Raw genomic sequence first — 22,755 nt, 5'->3', positions numbered from 1 at the left:
GGAAACCTGGGTGAGCGACCATTGTCCGTCTGAACTGGGTCGGACTGATGTCAGACCCACTTACACACACAATACAATTTTTCACATCTGGTTTAAAACAAAATGCATGTTTAGTAGGGCTGAACTATTGATTGCGATTGCGATATTATCGTGATATCATAAAACGCGATTTTCTAATCGCAAAGGCTGAATTATTTTTTCTTGTCCTGTTAAGTTCAGAGTGTTTAAGAAGTACAGTCTTCTTAAACAAAATAATACAAATCTACAAAACAATAGTGACAATAATATCACATAAATAGATATAGAGTGCAGGAAGGGGCAGAAAGTTCAAAGAGCATAAATTATTTTTTTTATTATTTTTCAAATTAAAACACCTGACCACATACATTCTCTGTCAACTGTATTCTTATCTTTCACTTTTTTATAATATTATATAAATCTAGTTCAAATATAAAGCATTATGAAAATATCTGAGCTGGTGCATGTAATGTTTTCAATAAAAATCTGAGATGATTCTCCACTGGCAAACTCTGCCATTTAATGTACAAACAGGGATGACGTATATCAGTTTATATGCAGTATAACTGTAGACACCAGTAGAACTCAGGTCTAGGCTGACACCTAGTGGATGGGAGAGCTAATGGAATCTACAGGAGTGACTGCACAAATGGCTTTTAAAAATGACTAAAGTGGGTCTAATATCCAATATATATACTGTATATATAAATAAAACACCCCCTAAATATTGACCAGCAGGTGAGAAATGTTTGTAACTAAGGTGAGTAATAATAAAAATAAAAAGTCTCTCTCTATATATATATATATATGTATATATATATATATATATGTGTATCGCCTATATCACAATACTAAATATTATGCTCTGCACAGTTCATTTAGTCGACTAGCCACACACACACACACTTTTCTATTGCAATGCATACTTTCTATGGGCACTGCACTAGTTTATATAAAAGTGAATAATTAACTAAATAAATGCAGTCTAACAATCTACATGAGCATTTCATTGTGGACTGACAACAAATTAAACCGACATGAAGCATCATAAAACAAACGCTATGCTGCTAAGCTAGCTGATAAGTAGCATCACATCAACTACTAATATTTCATGTACGTTTAATCAAACGCACCAAACGTCACAAACTCATTCCAGGCATTTAGCTCGTTTGCTCTTTGTATCTTGTGTATAGTTGTTTTAAATGAAGTCATCGAATAGAATCACAAATTAAAGCTATTATACTTGGACTAGCTTAGCTCCAGGCTAGCATGCACTCACCTGGCAGTCCTCTCAATGTCAACGCTTTACCCGCTCCAGCGCACGACAAGGTCCCTTCAAGCCAGGCTTTCCCAGCCCCAAGTGTGGAAAAGCTTCGTCTGGCTCCATGACCGGAGCAGACAACGGCTCCAACAGCCCTGCGAGGCCCAGCGGCCACGACACCTGTGAACAAGCGTGAGAAGCAGCGGAACGCCATCATTCTGCACTGCTGCTGAGGGCCAGCCTGCGCATGCACAACCTGAGTGGGTGGGTGGGGTCTTGTTCAGATTCTTCTTCTTCTTCTAATGGTTTCCGGCAGGCTGCACACTAAATAAGCGTTCAACAGAATCACTCCACTTTAGATGATCGAATAGAGGTTGTTGGAGACACCTTTCAGATTCAGAAACTTTATTTATCCCTAAGAATATATCGTCCAAGAAAACATGAGAATACGATATAACATGGGAGACAATGACAATGCCTCATCGTTTCATATCATGTGCTCATGTGTGTAGACTACGTCACTTCCTTCACTCCAAATCCTGACGTCAGAGCTGCTGGGACTTGATATTTGATTGTAAACCGACCATATGACGATTGTTAAATATTGTAATCTTACACATGTTTTGTGGTGTTTCAATTGTTAATTAAAACTACAAAAAAAATGGATAAAAACAATTATTATACAAGTAAAAAAATCAAAAATCAAGTAAGTGACGTAGTCTACGCCCATTAGATAAAAGGCTCAGTCAGCGATACTGCACTGTACTGCCATATGTACTCTGTTATTGTTATTGTTTAACACTCAGCTCTATCAGTCTCAGAGATATTTGCTCCACGGACACACACACACCTGTGGGAACCGGGTCTCAAATCAGGTTCAAATAAACTCAAATCATATTCAAGTAAGGTTTCAAATCATAATTACTAAACTTGGCACCATGCACTTTAACTGAATGAAGTGAGGTTTAGCTGATTAGTTTGAAGTAAATAATATTTGCATTGTAATATTTAAAATTTACTTGCAAATTAAGTGATATTTCTGAATAAAGTAAGAAAATAATATTTATGTTGTTCTAAATGACCTGTTTTTAATATGTATTCTATTTTTTAAAATGTTCTTGTTTAAATATGTGCATTTCATCATGTTTTAATGTTGAAACCCAAAGTAAATTCCAACAAATTTGGTGAAATAACGTTTCAATCGGATGTTATCAAGGACCTTGGATGTTATTGCTAAGAGTATTGGTTCCCAGAAAATGTAAATGTTTGGTGCATTGCATTGTGGGTACGCAATGGCACTACAGGGGATACTTGAGAGAGAAAGAGAGAGACAGTGGAAAATTAACAGATGAAGTCAGTCTTGGTCACACTCCACGCTTTTTAGAGAAGAATAAGATGATGGAAAGCAGGAAATGCTGTAGAAAGAGCTACAGGTTAGAATGGAACTTGGGCTGCTTCCTTTGAGGACTAAAGCTTCTTTGCCTGAGGAACGCAATGTTTAATCACTTTTTTCACAAAGAATTTTATTCCCACAGTCTCTTTGATGATGACACTAGATTGAAGAACTCCAGCTATTAGCCAGACTCCGAAAGACCTGGGCCAGTATGCCAGAGATAACAAAGTATCCACTGTGGCTTTGACAGAGGCACAAACTGCCTCTGTCAAAGCCACATTCCAGTGTGTTATATGCAGAGGTTAGTAAAATACTTGTTTGTATTAATACCATTTCCTTAAATACTTTAACAAAGTTTGAAAAATAAAACCTGTCTTCATGCACATAATGTGTGCTACATGCATTTCTTCTCATGCCAAACAATATATTTCTCATAGGTGTCCTAAATACTAGTGAGCATTTAATGCTGCTCCTTGCCAAGCCATAAACAAAATTGAAGCTTTAAAGTCTTTCAATCAGTGAAAAACAAGAAAGGATTTATTTGTATAGCACATTTCATCATTTTAAAAATTGTAAACCACAGTGCTTCTTAGAAGAACCCCCTCCCCCCAAATGATGAAAATGAAGTATAAGAGATGCACACTATCATTTTATTTAAAAGGATCCTTCACCATGTGATTTTGGTTTAGGCTACTTAAACAGTCATTACTACAGACCCAAGTGTTCTAAAGAATTCATAGCTTAAAATCAAATCTACTAAATATGCAGGACCAAGACCATTAAGATGTTAAAATAGCACTAAAAGGAAATGTAGCCATTGCAGATTTTTTTATATGGTTTAGTTTGTTTGTCCTTTACTGCTTCCAGTCTTCACATTAATAAATCCTGAAGGAATAAAAGCTATATTGTTTATTGGTTGGCTTGAGATGGAACGCTCACACATGTTCAGATGATAATACATTATGTTGGTAATCCATCCTTCCATGAGCTATACCCCACTCATTTTTGAAGGCTTAAGGGTTGCGGGGGCCAATCTTAGCCGACATTGGATAGGTTCTGATTCTTCTGTGAGGTTCAAAACCCAAAGAATCAAACTCATGGCCCACATTAATATGTACAATATGTGTTTGATTTTTTTCTCACAAATACTTGTACCATTTATGGTTAAAACATGTCTAATGTCTGTATCTGTGCTCTACTATTTCTACATTTTGTATGATGAAACTGATCAAGCTGTTGTTCTGATCTACAATTATTGTGACTTTTGCAGATGTTATGGACTATGTATGTGGCAATGCCGTGCTGCTGCAGCATTATTGGCTGTGAAGTATGTGTGCAGAATGGTATTAATGAACCCAAATACCCTATGCAGAGACCTTGCATTCAATGACTCACTGGTCAGAATGACTGGGATGGAGGATGTCATTAACATTTAGAAGGATTTCCTTAGTCTTTTTTTTTATGTTAAAGGGGGTGAATTTTCTTCCTTTATTAAAAGTAGTTTTATGTTTTGTTGTAATAAACAAACATTTATCTTTAAGGAATAATATTTTCTTCCTTTATTAAAAGTAGTTTTATGTTTTGTTGTAATGAACAAACATTTATCTTTCTAAGTATACAGTATATGTTATTTTGATTGGCTTTTATGCTGCATGTATTTGTTTTACATGTAAATAAATACTGATTAAAATGTGTTTCTTGCTTTAGGCTATATATTGTGTTGAGGTAAAGTAGACGACATAATGTGCAGTACAGAAATATGAAATAGTAGATGTTAAGTTAGATTTACTGTTTTTTTTTAAAATTATGGCTTATTTCATTGCTTTTCAATGTGTCAAAAAATGTAAAGTTGTTATTGACAGTGACTACACAGCAAATTCAAAAGTGTTAAATTTTTGGTGTTGGTAGACTTTGTACAAAAGCAGAGTTAATTTTACTCTAATAGAGTCACATTATTTTTATGTAACTCTGGGGTGTATAATATTAGTAGTTAAAATCGAGTGTTAAAACAGAGTGTTTCTATATCAAATCTGGAGGTGTTACAATGGAAACAATAACTCTTGACTTTTTAACTCTAAACTCCCACAGTGTCTATAACACTAAAAGAGTAAATTCACTGACTCCGCCCCCAGCATCACAGGTTCTCACCGAAGCGACCGAAGCGAACATTCAGAACAATTTGCTTTCCACATGACTGAGGTGTTTGCCACGCTTGGTAAGTCATTTTAATCTGAGATGTTTTTATTTGTCATTATTATTTTGGGCTGACACCAACCTGTGTGACAGGCATTAGCCACATTGCTTGGTGATATCTGGTTTAGCACACCGAAGTTCATTGTTTGCGGGCAAAACTATAGTTTTAAAAAACCGTGCAGGTGAACGTTCACATTTTTGGCTAATTTAAATACAGTAGTCCCTCGTTTATCGCGGGGGTTACGTTCTAAAAATAACCCGCAACAGGCGAAATAGTCAGCTTTATTTTTTTAATATTTTTATACATATTTTAAGGCCGTAAAACCACATTTCTCTCTTGTTTAAACACTCAGTTAAAAACTTTGTAGATTTTAAAACATAAACCTGTTTTCAAACATACAGCACTTCAGAGTCACACTGTTAGTGATCAGACATTGATGCAGAACGCATTCAGAGTCTCTGTTGACGATGACGTCACATCAACACAGACACTGGTCTGTTCACCCATTCAACCATGGAGTAGAAGCTGTGTGTGACCACCTGGAGCTGTATGACATGGCGTTTATAACCGGGACCGGACTAGGAAGGATTAGGTGTGGAGGAGAATCAGCGAGGAGGTGGTAAAAGCAGGTAAAAGTTCTCTCTGTAACACTGAGCTAGCATAGCATTAGCCGCTATTCACACCGGCTTTTTTCACTGGTGGTTTATGAGAGGAGAAAAAGGAGCACAGCTCCTCACTACAGCAGACAGTGAAACTCACTGAGATGGATGTGTTGCTGGTGGGTAAACGCAGCATTAGCCAATCAGGACACAGAACACAATGCGCGTTCATACACTGTAAAAAAATGCATCCAAAATTGCACTGTAAAAAAATCTGTGAAACAGCGAGGGACTACTGTACACCTAAAGCAATTTTCAGATCGTGAAAGGTTGACATACAGTTATGCCACGACTTTGGGTTCTACGTTAACATTTAGATCCCTTCAGATCTTTGTGCACACGGTTTAGGTAAAAATAAAAAAGGTTATGGTTTTGTTTATATTTCGGCACTAACTATTGTCTGTGTGCGTTGATTAAGAGAGCACAATTTTAACAAACAAGTTGTTAGGTCTAAATACGTTAAGACCGTTGCTCAATCACAACTCAAGGAGAAAAACACTATCTGACTTAAAAGGCGACCAGAGGCAGAGAGGTGCGAGCTGCAGCTCGGAGAAAAACCCAACAAAAAGAGACACAGAAGTCCGATATAAGTTGGATTGCTCTGAAGTGATGCCTCAGAACTAGGTATTTATTAGGAAAACATAGACCACACCCAGAGGGGCTGTGCAACAACGCTCTGGGTGCAGGGTTAATACCATATATGGTAACACAAAAACTTTGGGGGAGAAAACAGCTCATATGTCCATGCAGTGGGTCACTTACACCCACACTGGCCCAAACTAGTTTAAACCAGCTGTGGTGGACAATGGATATGTTTTGCAAACACACACACACACACAGTTAATCATGGATAATTTCATATTCTAACTATCGTTTAATCATTTAACTATAACTAATAAAGTAGTAAAAAACCACACACTATAACATATCTTACACAAGTTCTGTTCTCTGTTATTGTTAAACACTGTGATTTTTATCTGCGAAAAGTGCTATATAAATAAATGTTATTTACTTACTTACTTTTGAGTATAAAATTGCCTTTAAAGATGGACAATAATATCTACAATTGTCTTGTAAAATCCTTGGGCTTACACAACTTCTGGTTCATAATGGTTCTATTTTTTAATCTCCACGCAGGAGATGCAAAGGTGGAATATGGGGGAGTGCAGAAGTACATTAAAGTTCCACAAAGTGATGAATGCTTCCATTTCCTCCAGTTTCTTCAAGAGGTTTGTATTTATGTGCAATTTAAATTGGTATAGACTAATTACCTGTGAGTGAACAACTTGAATTTGTGGTTTTAATAGACATTTTAATTCTCTTAATTTCTTTCAGTTATGGAGAAATTCAGCTTTCAGTCTCAACTTTTCAGAGGGTGGACTTACCCTGATGAACACTTCCATGCATAATGTATTGAAAAAATAAAAATAATGAAAATGCTGTTATTTACATTGACCAGCTCACATATAACAGACCCTTTGATAAGAAATATTCTAATGAAAGTGAGAGCATGTACATTGTTCCACATTGTTACATGTTTTAGAAATTGTTTTATAATTGTGATGCATGTTTTGAAATAAATGTATTTCAGAAAATCATTGCCTCTTAAATGTTTATTTCCCAATTAAATTCTAAAAGAAAAAAACAAAATGTATACCTTTTTTAGTATTATTTACAAATATCTATTATGTAGTTAAAAGGAAAAAAAACTCTTGGAGAGTTAATATTTAGACTCCAACACTGAGTTAGTGTTAAATTATTAACTCCAGATAGATTTAGTATTTGACACTTAATTAGAGTTAAGGTACCAACTCTCCAAAAAGAGTTAAATTAACACTCTCTAGGGTGGACCCATATAGACACTTTAAAAGTGTTGAACTCCAATCTGACAGTGTTAATTTGGGCATGCTGGATTTGCTGTGTACTTTACTAACCGTATCAAAGGCTGCTATCACCCTGATCTCTGGCCTTGGTGAAATATGGTTTTTTTTTATACTTAAAGTATGTTAACTGGGGCAGCTGTGAGGTTAATAGCACACATCTGGAGAACACAGGGTTAGTTTAGCACTGAATCCTTTCTGAGCTCTAGAGTAACATTTGAATGTCACCTTTCCTTTTGTCACTACATAATAGTGATGTAACGATTAATCGTGAGGCAGTTAAAAATCAATTCATAGGTATTACGGTTCACATCGATTGTGTGAAAATTGAATCGCAGTACTTTTTTAAACAGCAGAGGGCGCTATCCAGAAGTGTTGGCGGCGCGAAAAATCTGCTAATACTTTCTTTATGGCCGCCATCTACTCTTAAACATATTCATAAATGATTCATTACCCCTTTAGCACCGAAAGAATATCTGTAATATTACGTGAATATCTGTAAAAGTCACGTTTTTCTATTAGCTCTGTCTGCTAGCATAGCATCTCTTCTTCTCTGCAAGATATCTGCATACCAACCGACCACTGGGTTACCAGCGCCCTCTACTGGTTCAAACAAATATCTGACCTAAATACAGTGAAATGACTGTTTTTTTGTTTGTTTATTTTTAAGTCCAGTTGTTAAGGCACAAAATACATTTTCAGTTGCACTTTTAAAAAGAAAAATAACTATTATGCAGTTTTGTATTGTTTACTATAGAACCAGAATTTAAATAATAAGCTTCTTCATTTGTATTATTCCTTTATTTATTTCATTCAAGATTTATTTTTAGTTAAATTGCATTGTTTTGAATAGTTTATCAAGGGATTCTTTTGACAATGAAAAATAGTATAGTATTTTCCCCCAAAAAATAAAGGAATATTTTTCAGTCATTTATATACAGTCCCATTTTGTAAAATAAATCGTGAGAGAATTGTATCGTGAATCCAGTATCGTGAATCGAATCGTATCGGGAGTTGAGCGAATCGTTACATCCCTACTACATAATGCTTTATATTACAAAGTATTTATATCTTTTGACATTTCTATGAACAAAAAAAGTGCCACAATAACGATGAGAAAATATCAGGCACATTTAAAATATTGAATTTACAGTAACTGACATTATGTAAAATAGTACATTAGCAAGTTTTAAAATCATAATTACAAATTAAAATGTTAAAATCAACATATATGCTTGTTTTTTTAGACAACAGTTGTAATTTTTGCATAGGGGAACATAGACATCACCTGAGCAAGTAACTCATTGTGTGTATTCACATCATGCAAAGGTCCCTTACTGTAAATGCTACTTGTCTCTCATGCAAGGCATAAGCCACAATAAAAGCAAATTTCAATGTTACTGTCACCAATAGAGACAAATAGTCAAGTAGATGAAGTAGGATTTCAAAAGATGTCATGGTTCACTCTTTCTAAAATGTATAAATATTCATCTAATTTCATCCTTGTTAGTGTTTAAATCAAGTGTTAGTCAATATATTTAAAATGTACAATATGTCAGAATTGTTCCTACCACTAGGGTGTTCTTGTTGTCCCCTCACACAATATGCACATGATGACATGGAGCATTACTTCCAGGTTCTTCATGAAAACAATATCAGAATAATCCTGTCTATAATTCAAAGCCACACTGTTGCAGTGTCCTTTTAGCCTCTTCTGTGTTAATACAGACTTGACTCATACAGTCAATTTAACATCAGTAAACTTTGACCAAGGTCTTTCACTGAGTTGTTACAGTCATTTAATTTCCCATTTAAAGTCAGTGATACATTGATTATTGGTTTAAAGCATATGAATGTGCATGTCCAAAAATTCATTTTAAAAGACTGTGTTCATTTCTTTTAGTCGTTTGTTGAACAAACACTCTTCACAACATATAGAACTATTTCCTCTTAACTCATATACTCCAAATTCTGCTGACTCTAATGCTTTTGGTTGGAAAAACACTGAAAAATAAACAACCTGCACTCGGCCACTAACATCTTCTTTATCCTTTGTCTGTATTAAATTAAACTAGACTCTGATTTGGAGGGGAGTACGTTTCAGAAAGAGAGTTGTCCCCTCATGTATTGAAGAACTTAACTTTAACTCCCACATTGACTGTTGTATTGGTTACTATGGTTACTATTTGTGTTCCTCCCTGTGTTAAGTGTTTATATAATGTGAATACATGTAACAATCTGGGGACAAGTATTGTATTGTAACGGACTGGGTCCTATGTTTATGTTGTTCTACTTGTTGTGTATTCAGTGATTCACTAATGTTGAGATGTCCCATGGCTTTGAATGCACCATCGTTACGTACAGCTTTCCCTACCAATGTGTATCTTTGTTTACGGGAGTTCTAAGTGGTGATTGGCTGGGAGGCTGGGGGGAGGAGGTGTGTAGGCGGGGGAAAAAGAGTGTAAATGAGAGTCGGGGGTGAGTTTGGAGGGAGTAAGACGATACCTGCGTTCTGTTGATTTTGGCTTTGACTACGGCCCACAGTAGTCGGGTTTCAACGTGCTTCATTAAAGACTACAAAACTTGGATTACGGCTGGAGGCTCGTCATTACAGTATGTATACTCAACATTTCCTGGACTTCATGAATGGAATAGAAATTACTTAATTAATATCAGAGTACACACACACAGAAAAGTATCTTGGCTGTCCTGACCTGGTAACTCAATACCAACAAAATTCATACACCACAACACATTTGTCACATTACAAAATGTCACAAACTATCTTCACGTACAATTACAGTCACAAACCATTTCTCTTCCTGGGAGATCTTGGGTGACCTTAGTTCCTGTGGGTTGTTGCTACAGTTGACCTGCTGTTGTTTAGCATCATTGTAGGAGGCGTGGTTTGGAGAATTAAGTGTATGACACAATTTGTACCAGCAAATGTCGTCTTTTGGTTAAAGTGATACTCATTATTGGTAGAAACTTTCACCTGATGTTTGGTGTGTTGCTACGGAGACAACATAGGCCCTACACCTTTTTAACTGCTGTACGCCACGTTATGAAGTAATAGAGATTTATAATGGAAATATGTGGACTATTAATTGAATACTGTACATATGGCATTAATGAAGACAATCATTGAATGAGAAATAAATATTCTGTAAACAAAGAACATATTGGACTGTCTTATTTCACAATCTTACGCTCAGGAGAAAACCAGCAAGCTCATCAATTAATAGGCTGGAGTCTATACATCTATACAGTCCCTCAGTGGCTTTAGTTTATCACAATTATAATGATGATGTTGATCTGAAAATAGCGATGTTCATATAATCAGTCCTAACAATATTTGAATTAGCATATCTATAAAAGCAAGGAACCTCTTTCTGTGTGTGTGTGTGTGTGTGTGTGTGTGTGTGTGTGTGTGTGTGTGTGTGTGTGTGTGTGCGTGTGTGCGTGTGTGCGTGTGTGTGTGTGTGTGTGTGTTACCACTGTTGTCGTATGTCAGTTTTGTTTGTGTGCTACTTGTGTTTCTGTGTTGTGCGCTGGGGGGGGGGGGGGGGGTGTCTCTCTATCAACAGCCCAACCTACGTGGTCTGTGAATAACGGGTCCACCTCGGATTGGCTGAGCTTCGGTGGAGGGCGGCTACAAAAAGACCCAGATGACGTATGGTGTCCCAGAGGTGGTTCAGAGGGCGGGTCATCCTATACCCACTCTCCAACCAGCACGCAGCACGTCCTTCTGCCCTTTGACAGCTGACAGCTGACCGTTTGACAGCTTCACAGCGAGACCGAAACGGTGATACGTTTTCTTCAGTTTGGCCCATTTGGCTAGGAAACTTATGTTCTTTTATTTGTGGGTTCTGCGTAACCCAGTTTGGTACTTATTATTTTTCTCATGTGGCTCAAATAAATAGCCCAGTTTGGAAAAGATGTGTTGGCGTGCTGCTTGAGGCTGGTAAAGGATGACGTGTTCATGTGCCGTTCAGTGGCTACTAGGCTGAGCGTAACATGAATTGGGGGCTTGTCCAACGGAATTTGTTTTTTCGCGATTTTTGAGACAGTAGTGTTGCGGTGTATATTTTTCTCTGATTGGTGTATTTTTTCTCTTTTGTGTGGGAGGAAAAAAGGTGGGAGATGGCAGATTTTTCTGTAGAAGATTTTAGTCATAATCCTTCTTGGGATACCTTTGAGAAATGTAAAAAAAATGAGTTGTTAATGATTGCAAGTCATTTCAGATTAAATGTGTCTGCTAATATCCGCAAAGCAGAGATGCAGAGAGTGCTGGGTCGACAGCTGGTGGACGCCGGTGTGCTGCATGCTAGAGGTGGTGAGAGTGAGGCCGCAGTACTTCAGAAAGACGCATTGGAGCCGCAGGGTGCCAGTGCAGTCCTTGATGGAGATCGCAAATCGGCCGCTGGTTCTCTGACAGGCATGACTGCAGAGGATCTCCGCCTAACCCTAGCAATCAGAGAGGCAGAGGGGAGAAATCGTGAGTTGGAGGTGCAGACAATGCATCTTCGTCTCCGCGTCCTAGAACTGGAGCGGAGCCCGCCTCCCGGCACGTCCGTCCCCAGTCACAGTGCGTCTGCTTCCGCGGCTAGCTTTGACATGAGTAAGCACATTGCCTTAGTTTCTCAGTTTCGTGAGTCGGAGGTCGACTCTTATTTTAGTGCTTTTGAGCGCATAGCTGCTGCACTAAATTGGCCCACAGAATTTTGGTCGCTACTACTGCAGTGCAAACTAGTGGGGAAAGCGCAGGATGTCTGTGCCAGTTTGTCTATTGAGCAGAGTTTAGATTATGAGACGTTAAAGAAAGCTGTGCTGTGTGCCTATGAGCTTGTCCCGAAAGCTTATAGACAGAGGTTTAGGAATAGAGAAAAAAATACCAATCAGACGTACGTGGAATTTTGCCGTGAGAAAAGCGTGTTGTTTGACAAGTGGTGTCAAGCATGTAAAGTTAACTCCTTGGAGGAAATGCGTGAGTTAATTTTGATTGAAGAATTTAAAAAGTGTTTGCCTGAGCGCATCGTGATTTATTTGAACGAACAAAAAGTGTCCTCTGTTACAAAAGCTGCTGTGTTAGCGGATGAATTTATTTTGACACATAAGAGTGTGTTTCCAATGCAATCGTCGCGCTGTCAAAATAATGTGTATGAACTTAGAAATAGAAATAGGTCACCAAAGCTCGCTCGTAAAACTGTTCCCACGGGTGCGCAGGACAGCCGTGAGTGTTTTTACTGCAAAGAGCCAGGTCACTTGATTGCTGTGTGTCCGAGTTTAGGAAAGAAAGAGCAGTCCAAACCAAGTAAACCTGCGGGTGTGTGTTTGATTAAGACTGTGTCTTCACCTGAGTTATTTTCTGCGCCTCCGAAAGCTGTAATTTTAGACGTGGATTCTCGTTTTGAGCCTTTTGTTACGCAGGGCTTTGTTTCTGTGACTGGTGAAGAAAAAGAAAAGGCACCTATTAACATCCTACGGGATACGGCTGCCTATCAGTCCGTAATGTTGCGTGACGTCCTACCCCTGTCGGATGAAACTTCGTGTGATGCTGATGTGTTAATGTGGGGCATCGGGATGACTGTGAGGAGAGTCCCACTGCACATGGTGCATCTGCAGTCACCATTAGTGTCAGGACCTGTCAAAGTGGCCGTGTGTCCACGGTTGCCCGTTAGTGGCATTTCGTTTATCCTAGGGAATGATTTAGCTGGTGGAAATGTGTTTCCCTCCCCAGTGGTTGCCGATGATCCGATCCCCGTCTCGTCCATGGCCGCTCCTGCTGACCCCTCTGTGCCATCTCTGTTCCCTGTGTGCGCCATTACGCGCGCACAGGCTCGTAAACTTTGTGACGTTGTAGATTTGTCTGATTCGTTCATGACTACTGTTGATGAAAATGTGAAATCTAACATTTTTGAAAATGTTGTAAAATCTGAAAACGAGATGAAAGGTAAAAATGAACTGTGTTTATTCCCCAGTGATGCTGAGTTAACATTAAATGTGACCCGTGAGATGTTAATAACTGCTCAAAGAAATGATAAAACATTAACATCTTGTTTGTCTTCTGCATCAGCTGGTGTAAGCACGTTTCCTGTGTTCTTCTTTGAAGATAGTGTTCTGATGAGGAAGTGGAGTCCTGAAGCTGATGAATTACAGGCGGTTCATCAGGTAGTGATGCCCAAAGAATATCGACCACAAGTTCTAAGTATTGCACATGATTCTTGTTTAGCAGGCCACCTTGGCATTAAAAAAACATATTTCCGTGTGCTGCGCCATTTCTTTTAGCCCGGTTTAAAATCGGATGTAGCCAAATATTGCCGTTCGTGCCACACCTGCCAGCTTGCAGGAAAACCAAATCAACCAATCCCTCCAGCACCATTAAAACCAATTCCTGTGCTTGGGGAGCCGTTTGAACTGGTGATTTTAGATTGCGTGGGGCCTTTGCCAAAAACGAAAGCTGGACATCAGTACATTTTAACTATCATGTGTGCAGCTACGCGTTTTCCACACGCGGTCCCGTTACACTCACTCAGAACCAAACCAGTAGTTAAAGCACTCCTTTGGTTCTTCTCTATGTTTGGACTTCCTAGAGAAATCCAGACAGATCGCGGTACAAATTTTATGTCCAAATTGTTTTCACAGGTTGTTAAGGAGTTAAACATAAAACATGTGACGTCGAGTGCTTATCACCCAGAATCTCAGGGTGCGTTGGAAAGGTTCCACCAAACCTTAAAATCAATGCTTCGCAAATTCTGCACTGAGTCTGAGAAAGAGTGGGATGAGGGTCTGCCCCTGCTCATGTTTGCTATACGTGAAACCCCCCAAGAATCTTTAGGGTTTAGTCCCTGTGATCTTGTGTACGGTCATACGGTGCGCGGTCCTTTACGTGTGCTTAGAGAGAGGTGGACCTCCGATTCTCCTCGGAGAGAGTCGAATGTTTTAGACTATGTTAGTTCTTTTCGTGAGCGTCTTCACCATGTTTGTCAGCTGGCTCAGGAAAATCTAACACAGGCTCAGTCAAAAATGAAAATTCGATTCCATAAACAGTCTGTGGTGAGAGTTTTCCAGCCAGATGACAAAGTTTTAGTGCTACTGCCGCTGCTGGGCGGTAGTCTGCAGTGTCGATTTGCAGGTCCATATGTAGTGGAAAGGAAATTAAGTGATACAAATTATGTGATTAAAACTCCTGATTGCCAAAAGAAAACTCGGATGTGCCACATTAATATGTTAAAACGTTACTTTTCCCGAGAGGATCACCCCATGGCTCCAACTGAAGTGCCCGTGGTGGTTGTTTGTGAAGCCGTACCACAGTACACTGTGAGTCATGATGGCTTACGAGAGTAAAATGGTTTATTGCTGGTTACTCGTCTACAAAACTCTGAAGTGTTGAGTGACTTAGAATCATTTTTATCATATTTAGATGAATCAGCCAAAATTGACATCATTAAGCTCATTGAGGATAATTTAAATATTTTTTCTGATCATCCTCATCAGACTTCGGTTTTAAGCCATGACATTGATGTGCAGGGTAACCTGCCAATCAAACAGCATGCATATCGGGTCAATCTAACCAAACGAGCTTTAGTGAAAAGTGAGGTGAGTTATCTTGTCGAGCACGGGTTAGCTGTTCCAAGCGTAAGTGCTTGGAGCTCCCCGTGTGTCTTAGTTCCCAAACCCGACAAAACTGCTCGTTTTTGTAATGACTACCGGAAGGTAATCGCCGTCACAAAGCCCGACTCCTACCCATTACCACGAATGGAGGATTGCATAGATCGGGTTGGTTCTGCCAGATATGTTACTAAGTTGGACTTATTAAAAGGTTACTGGCAGGTTCCATTAGCTCCTCTTGCTTCTGAGATCTCTGCCTTCGTCACCCCTGATTCGTTCCTCCAATATACAGTGATGCCATTTGGGTTAAGGAATGCTCCTGCTACATTCCAGCGATTGATGAGCTTTAGCTGGAATCGACAACTGTGATGCATATCTTGACGATGTTGTTGCTTACTCAACCACGTGGGTGGAGCATGTGGCAACATTGTCCCTGATTTTTACTCGTTTAAGTGCCGCATCCCTTACCCTTAATCTGGCTAAATGCGAATTCGGTAAGGGAAGGGTAACTTATCTTGGAAAACAAGTAGGTCAAGGTCAAGTTCGCACAGTTGCCGCAAAAGTACAGGCTGTGATTGACTTTCCTGCTCCCCAGTCAAAACGGGTGCTGCGCCGATTCCTGGGAATGTGTGGTTACTATAGAGGATTTTGTCGAAATTTCTCAGAAGTTGTCGCCCCTGTCACTGCTTTAGTTAGTCCGTTGAAAAATTTTGTCTGGTCCCCTGAGTGTCAGACTTCTTTCGAGTCCGCCAAGGCTCTTTTGTGTAGTTCTCCTGTGTTGGCTGCACCTAACTTTGATCGCCCTTTTAAGTTGGAAGTGGACGCCAGTATGTGGGGTGCTGGTGCTGTCCTTTTGCAAGCAGATGAAAACAAAGTCGACCATCCTATTTGCTACTTCTCGAAAAAGTTTAACAAACACCAGGTACACTACAGTACTATCGAGAAGGAGGCCCTCGCTATGTTGTTAGCCCTTCAGAATTTTGAGGTCTATGTAGGATCGAGTTCCCAGCCTGTACAGGTTTTCACCGACCACAACCCCCTCGTTTTCCTTTCGCAGATGAGGAATTCAAACCAACGCCTTATGCAGTGGTCCCTTCTTTTACAAGATTATAATGTCATCATTCTTCATAAGAAGGGCACAGAAAATGTGTTGGCTGATGCTCTTTCTCGGTCCTCTTTAAATTAAACTCTTCAGGAGTGTTTAATTCTTAGGGAAGGGGGTGTTACGACTGTTGTCGTATGTCAGTTTTGTTTGTGTGCTACTTGTGTTTCTGTGTTGTGCGCTATGGGGGGGGGGGGGGGGGTCTCTCTATCAACAGCCCAACCTACGTGGTCTGTGAATAACGGGTCCACTTCGGATTGGCTGAGCTTCGGTGGAGGGCGGCTACAAAAAGACCCAGATGACGTATGGTGTCCGAGAGGTGGTTCAGAGGGCGGGTCATCCTATACCCACGCTCCAACCAGCACGCAGCACGTCCTTCTGCCCTTTGACAGCTGACAGCTGACCGTTTGACAGCTTCACAGCGAGACCGAAACGGTGATACGTTTTCTTCAGTTTGGCCCAGTTGGCTAGGAAACTTATGTTCTTTTATTTGTGGGTTCTGCGTAACCCACTTTGGTACTTATTATTTTTCTTATTTGGCTCAAATAAATAGCCCAGTTTGGAAAAGATGTGTTGGCGTGCTGCTTGAGGCTGGTAAAGGATGACGTGTTCATGTGCCGTTCAGTGGCTCCTAGGCTGAGCGTAACTGTGTGTGTGTGTGTGTGTGTGTGCGTGTGTGTGTGTCGTTCATCATAGGAATGGGATCCACACAAGGTTCCTGATGCTTAACAGAAGGTTTTCCTTGCCGCCATGATGAATTTATGTTGGGTTAAGACTGCTCTACTGTAAAGTGTCTTGAGATACCATTGGTTATGATTTGGCGCTATACAAATAAAAGATTGATTGATTGATTGAATTGTAATAAACATTAGTAATTAAGAACATAATTGTAATTAGGTTTCTGAGGATAAAAAAATATTATAACTGAATTGTCATTGAAAATGTAATGTTAAGTGAAAAATGTAATTGAGGCTAAGCCTGCTGTGTGTCCTATCCTTCAGAATAAAAGTCAACTTCCACGTGGTGGAACACCAGTGACGCTTTCCATTCAAACCAATCCTAGAGCAGTTAAAGGGTGTGAACACACCCTGATGAAACCCTTAGCCCCACCCCCATCAGTCTGTGACCTGTAGGTAACAGTGAGTAAAGGCCTCAACGAGAATTGAACTCACAACCCCTGGTTTACAAGACCAGTGCTTTAACCTCTGAGCTATGAGACCCTGTCTGTGTGTGTGTGTGTGTGTGTGTGTGTGTGTGTGTGTGTGTGTGCGCGCGTGTGTGTGTGTGTGTCCATCCATTGTTATGTGATAAACACATTTATTTATATATCTAAATAATATCCGCTGTTATTGAGGAAGTTTAGTATTATTTGTGCCATAGTATCTAGTAATCTTCCCCCTCCCAGTGTTTCCTGATCCCAAATGGGGTCCTGACCCCCAGGTTGAGAACCCTTGTGTTAAAGAATACTGCAGAGCCTTCATGTAGTTCTGAGCTGCCTGCAGCCAATCAGAGCCACTCATGGAGGGTTTGAAGCTACAGATGCTGCAGGGTGAGAAAACACACACACACACACACACACACACACACACACACACACACACTGATCATCTGTAGTTTAAAGATGTGTAGCTCTGTGGGCCTGTACTACAAAGCTGGATACGTATATCCTGGATTTATCTCCGTTAGCGGGTTTCACCTAACCAAACATTCTCTGTCAGAGAGCAGCTGCACTATGAACTGAGATATCAACTCACTCTCTTAACCCAGGTGATTTCAGCCTGGCTACGTGCACGCTCCTGTGACAGGGGTGGGAAAGGACCCCCACACTTTGTGTATAGCAGCACAACTGCTGTATGTTCCTGCTGAGGCTGTCAGCGTCACCACAGTGTATAATGAAAGTGTATAATGAATGAATGAATGATCTGATTGGTCCGTGGATACAGAAAGTGTCTGACACACACAGCCTCAATCAGCTGACTAGGCATTTTACAAAGATTATCATTCAAAAGGCTCTGAAAATCCCTCTCATGCTGTATCTTTTTTCTCTTACAGTTCAATCTTAATGTCAACAACAGTTATGATAGTGTGTGGTCTTATCTTGGTCCTCAGTTTAGAGGGAATTCCAACTCCTTCATAAAATCCTAATTTTTTTTTACCAATTTCAAAGGCTACCAATCAATAGCCTTTGTTCAGTCAGCTCTCAACAAACACATGTATCTTGACCACATGCTAGTTGTGCTACAGTTGTTATATCATGCTTTAAAGCTGCAATATGTAGAATCATGAGATGCTTCACACTCCCCCCTCCCCTCCTGAAAAACTCACCAGACTTCTTGTGAACTCTTGCGTGCACACACACACAACTGTGGAACTCTTTGTGACTGTTTTCTCCATAGAGACTAGTAACAAATGTAGAGACTTTATCTTGTGTTATTGGAGAGTTTTCTGATGTTTTAGAGACATAAAAGCATGTATCACTCACTGCTGTGAGGACAGTAAGAGGCTCAGAGCCACAGCTGATCCTCACACACAAGCAGCTGATCAGAGCAGACACACTCCACACTGCAGATGAAATGTGTCTGTTCTCTGTCTCCACCTTAGATAATGTTTCTCTTAGTTTTACAAGCTATTTATCTCGTTTGTTATCACTCTCTGTCTGACTCAGGTCAGACTGTGCACGGACTGAAAGCAGATCAAGTGAAGTCCACCACACACACAGAGTCAGAGGAACCTCTGTGACTCTGTTCCTCATGAACATGTTTGTGCCTTTATTCTGTTGCTTCTCCACCTCAGTCTTCATTTTTCCTCTTGATTTGACAAAAGTCACGTTAGAGATTTCTGCTGGAATATAAAGCCATGAGACTTTATCTACTCTCAGATCAAGAACAGATTGACTTTTGACGAGCAGCTCAAGCAGCCAATAGTAATGCTTAAAACAGCTCATTGGATGGTCCCATTGGTAAAAAGAACTCTGATTGGCTGACATCCATTCTGTATTGATAAACTTCATTTTCAGAGCCTGGAGAAGGAGAAAAGATTCACTGTCTACTCACAACACTTTAGATTATAATATGCTCAAAGATGATTATTGATAATTGACCAAATATCATTTAAAAAAAAAAAAAAAAAAAAAAACATACTGCAGCTTTAAGCTAAGGGATGAGTACTGCTGAATTTTCACCTGCCAACTCTCTGGGTGTTTAGAACCGTCAGCGTTTTAACTCACACATTTTTGCAACGTCATAGGCCAGTTAGCTCAGCTGGTCAGAGCGTGGTGCTAATAACGCCAAGGTCATGGGTTCAAACCCCATACTGACCAGATATTAATCAAGGACCATAAACCTGCTTTCATGTGTTGTAAATGTTAGTGTATGAGTCAGAAAGGACAAGGTATGAATATGTATACAATAAACACAGATAAAGAATATCTAAACTGTTAATCATTCCCAAACCTGGAAGAAAATTCACAAATAGCCAAAAATCTAGAATGACTGTCAGTAAAGAAGCTTCTTTTTGACATCTTAATAAATCAGCAAGTAGGACAAATACCAATTTATTGATGAATAATCCCAGAACAATTTAGGTTAAATACTAATAATACTTACTTTGTATGTGTATGCCTTGTGTATTCAGGTGTCCAACCATCATTTTGTATCCACAGTTGTGATGGAGCTGCAGAATGTAGGTTATACTTTCATCCAAATCATTGTCTTACAATGTAGTGAATAAATCATGGACTCTGTTTATCCAAAACAATGAGAAAGGTCACAATAGACATGAAATGAAAACTGTGTGTGAAATGATCTAACCATTGTATGTAATAAAAACTCATAGACTAATAATAATGTAGCCTATTTTTAATGATCAAACATGTACATATATTAGCACACTATAGCTACAACTGTGCTTGTTTTGACAAAGTAAGTTTTACTGAACTCTAAATTAAAACTACTGCTAACCTGGACAGATGCTAGAGATAACAAGGACAAAACAATACTAGATGACTTTATACATTAGCTGATATTAAGGACAAGGGCTGATGTGCTGTTAAAACAGAGCAGATTGTTTTAATGTAGCCTAATTGTTGTGTAGTCTACATGACATTAGAACCTGAACATATGCCATATAATATGACCAGTCTATAGCTTCATAATATAAGTATTGAAATGGAATAGCAATGCAACGTTAGCCTAGCCTACTATTAATACACATTAACATGAGTAATATTTACACACAAATATAGTTCTACTGTTGCTACTTTCAAACAAGCAAGAGTTACAAAACAGATGTTGACAGAAGTAGGTTAAAATGACCTTATCTCATAATGTACCATCCTCACACTAATTGTTCTCTCACTCACACTGAACATCTCTGTGATGTCCAGAGCAGTGTTCTCTGAATGGAGGTGAGCCTCAATCATATGGGGGTAAAAAGTAGGAGGGGCCTCTGAAGGTTGTTTCTTCAGTCTCTGAGAAGATGCAGAACTGGTGGGAAATTTCTTCCAGACCATCAAACACTGCTGGGTCAACTTCTAAATCCATATCAGAGTTTAGCTGAGCTAAGCTGTTAATAAAACTATCCAGATAAAAGTGAAGGTCGTCATTTGGTGAATTGTTTTCAACTTCATCAGCTAAAGCTCGTAAGTCATTCACTAAAACTCTGAAATCAGCCATCTTCACTTCTTCATCTAAGCCACGCCCATCTGCTGCAACAGGAAGTGGATCTGATTGGATCGCTCAGTTGACCAATCCTGAATGAGACTGAGGTTAGTCCCTCCTACCTCATTAGCATACAGACACAGAAATGTGGAAATGAATAAATGTTGAAATAAATACATGTTGAAAAAATAATGTATACATAAATAAAAGTAGAAATAAATAAAAGTTAAAATAAATAAATGTTGAAATAAATAAAAGTAGAAATAAATACATGAATAAATAAATAAATGTATAAATCAATTTAAGACATTTATTTGTTTATGTCAGATTTATTTACTAGTTTTTAGTAATTTATTTATGCATTTAATCATCTCTTTATTTATATATTCATTCTTTTATTTATTTATTCCAATATTTATTAATACATTTATTTATTTATACGTTTGGCAGGTTTGGTCCTCCATACTCCCTCAGCACCAGTCAAACAAAGTTATGTTTATAGAAATACACAAAAAGAGGATTTAAAAGACATTCATCATTTAAAACTACAATTATAAATAAAAACTGTGTGTTTAGAGTGTTGATGAAGAAAATAGAGTACAAGTATTCTACAAGTCAGTTTAAATCTAAACAACTTAAGGTAATATTGCATATTACGGTACATGTAACATAATGGAATGATGTCTTTCTGTCTATCAATTATCACCATGGTACATCACAGGTAAATAAGTCATGGAGCTTCCTCACCCATTCCCTCAGACAGGCCTTAAGTCCTGATGCACAGGAGAACATTCTACCACAACAACTCCCACTCTGAGCCACCATCAGACGTCCATCACACCACAGCACCATGTAGCCCACAGCTAACCTCCAGCTAACGGTAGCCACACAGAGATAACATCTCCACACTTTCACTGCTGACACCAGACGTAGAGCTCAGGACCAGCCAAACCAGCGACACATCTGGATAATCAACTGATCAATAATAAATAAAATAATGTAACTTTATTGATCACCATAGTGAAATTCTTCTCTGTATTTTGACCCATTATCCCAGAGGGGTAGCAGTGGGCTGCTAACTACAGACACCCAGGGAGCAGTTAGATAGTAGTTTATGAATATTCATAAAAACAGGCTAAAGACAGTTGTTATACATGTACCCTTTGTTCTGTGGTTATTACGTTTTAAAACTTAATCAAAATAACAAATAAACAGTGGTTATTTTGTTTTACTGACTTAAAACCAAAACATAAATACAGAAAAACCAACTAAATCTTGTTCTGTTTGTGAGATATTTGGATATTTACAGTAAATTAGAGGGAGAACTGAAGTCCACTGGTGTAGTGGTTTTCCTCCACAGGTCCTGGACCAGGTCTCCTCACACAATAGGACTGTTTAGGATTTATTTCAGCAGTTTTCTGCTCCTGTTTTCATTCAGTGTGTGGATGTTTTAGCTCGTATAAAGCTGCTCACGTTTAAAGTTCATTGTTTTATGGTGTAGGTGATCTTAACAGTGTTACAGTCCAAATAGTATCCAGATAATCTGGTGACTGACTATCTACCGTGAGGCTGGTGTGAGGAACAATGGATGTTAGAACTTCTACCATTTCACACTTTTGCTAAAACAATTACATCTATTTTGAGGACAGTAAATATATTTATTTTACATGTTATAATACCACTAGCCACTAACACAATGACAACACTAGCCTCTTTGGTGCTCTAGGACAGGTTTTCTTTTGGCCCCTCTTATATGGTGTTTTTTATATCAAGCAATTGATATTTACATTATTGTTATATTATTATTATCAGAATAATTTCTAACACTTACATAATGGTCTATACAATATCCACAAAGATACTTTACATAATTAGAAAACATGAGTAAAATGACTTTTTTTTATATTTGATTTTAATTTTGATAAAAAGTGTTTCACATACACATAAAAGAACACAAACAAGTAAATAAAAGCCAATTT

General features: G+C 38.8%; 2 non-coding genes across 2 annotated transcripts; one reads left to right on the top strand and one right to left on the bottom strand.

Annotated features, from left to right (window-relative positions):
• Nucleotides 1-17,265: 17,265 nt before the first annotated feature.
• On the bottom strand, nucleotides 17,266-17,338 carry trnat-ugu (transfer RNA threonine (anticodon UGU)). The gene has a single exon. It is a non-coding gene; the product is annotated as a tRNA-Thr (tRNA).
• Nucleotides 17,339-19,363: 2,025 nt separating this feature from the next.
• On the top strand, nucleotides 19,364-19,437 carry trnai-aau (transfer RNA isoleucine (anticodon AAU)). The gene has a single exon. It is a non-coding gene; the product is annotated as a tRNA-Ile (tRNA).
• The last annotated feature ends 3,318 nt before the right edge of the window (nucleotides 19,438-22,755 follow it).

Source organism: Gouania willdenowi, unplaced genomic scaffold (genome assembly GCF_900634775.1).
Source record: "Gouania willdenowi unplaced genomic scaffold, fGouWil2.1 scaffold_163_arrow_ctg1, whole genome shotgun sequence".
Lineage (NCBI taxonomy): Eukaryota > Metazoa > Chordata > Actinopteri > Blenniiformes > Gobiesocidae > Gouania > Gouania willdenowi.
The sequence above is the reverse complement of the archived record's forward strand: the minus strand, read 5'-3'. Positions and strand labels throughout refer to the sequence as shown.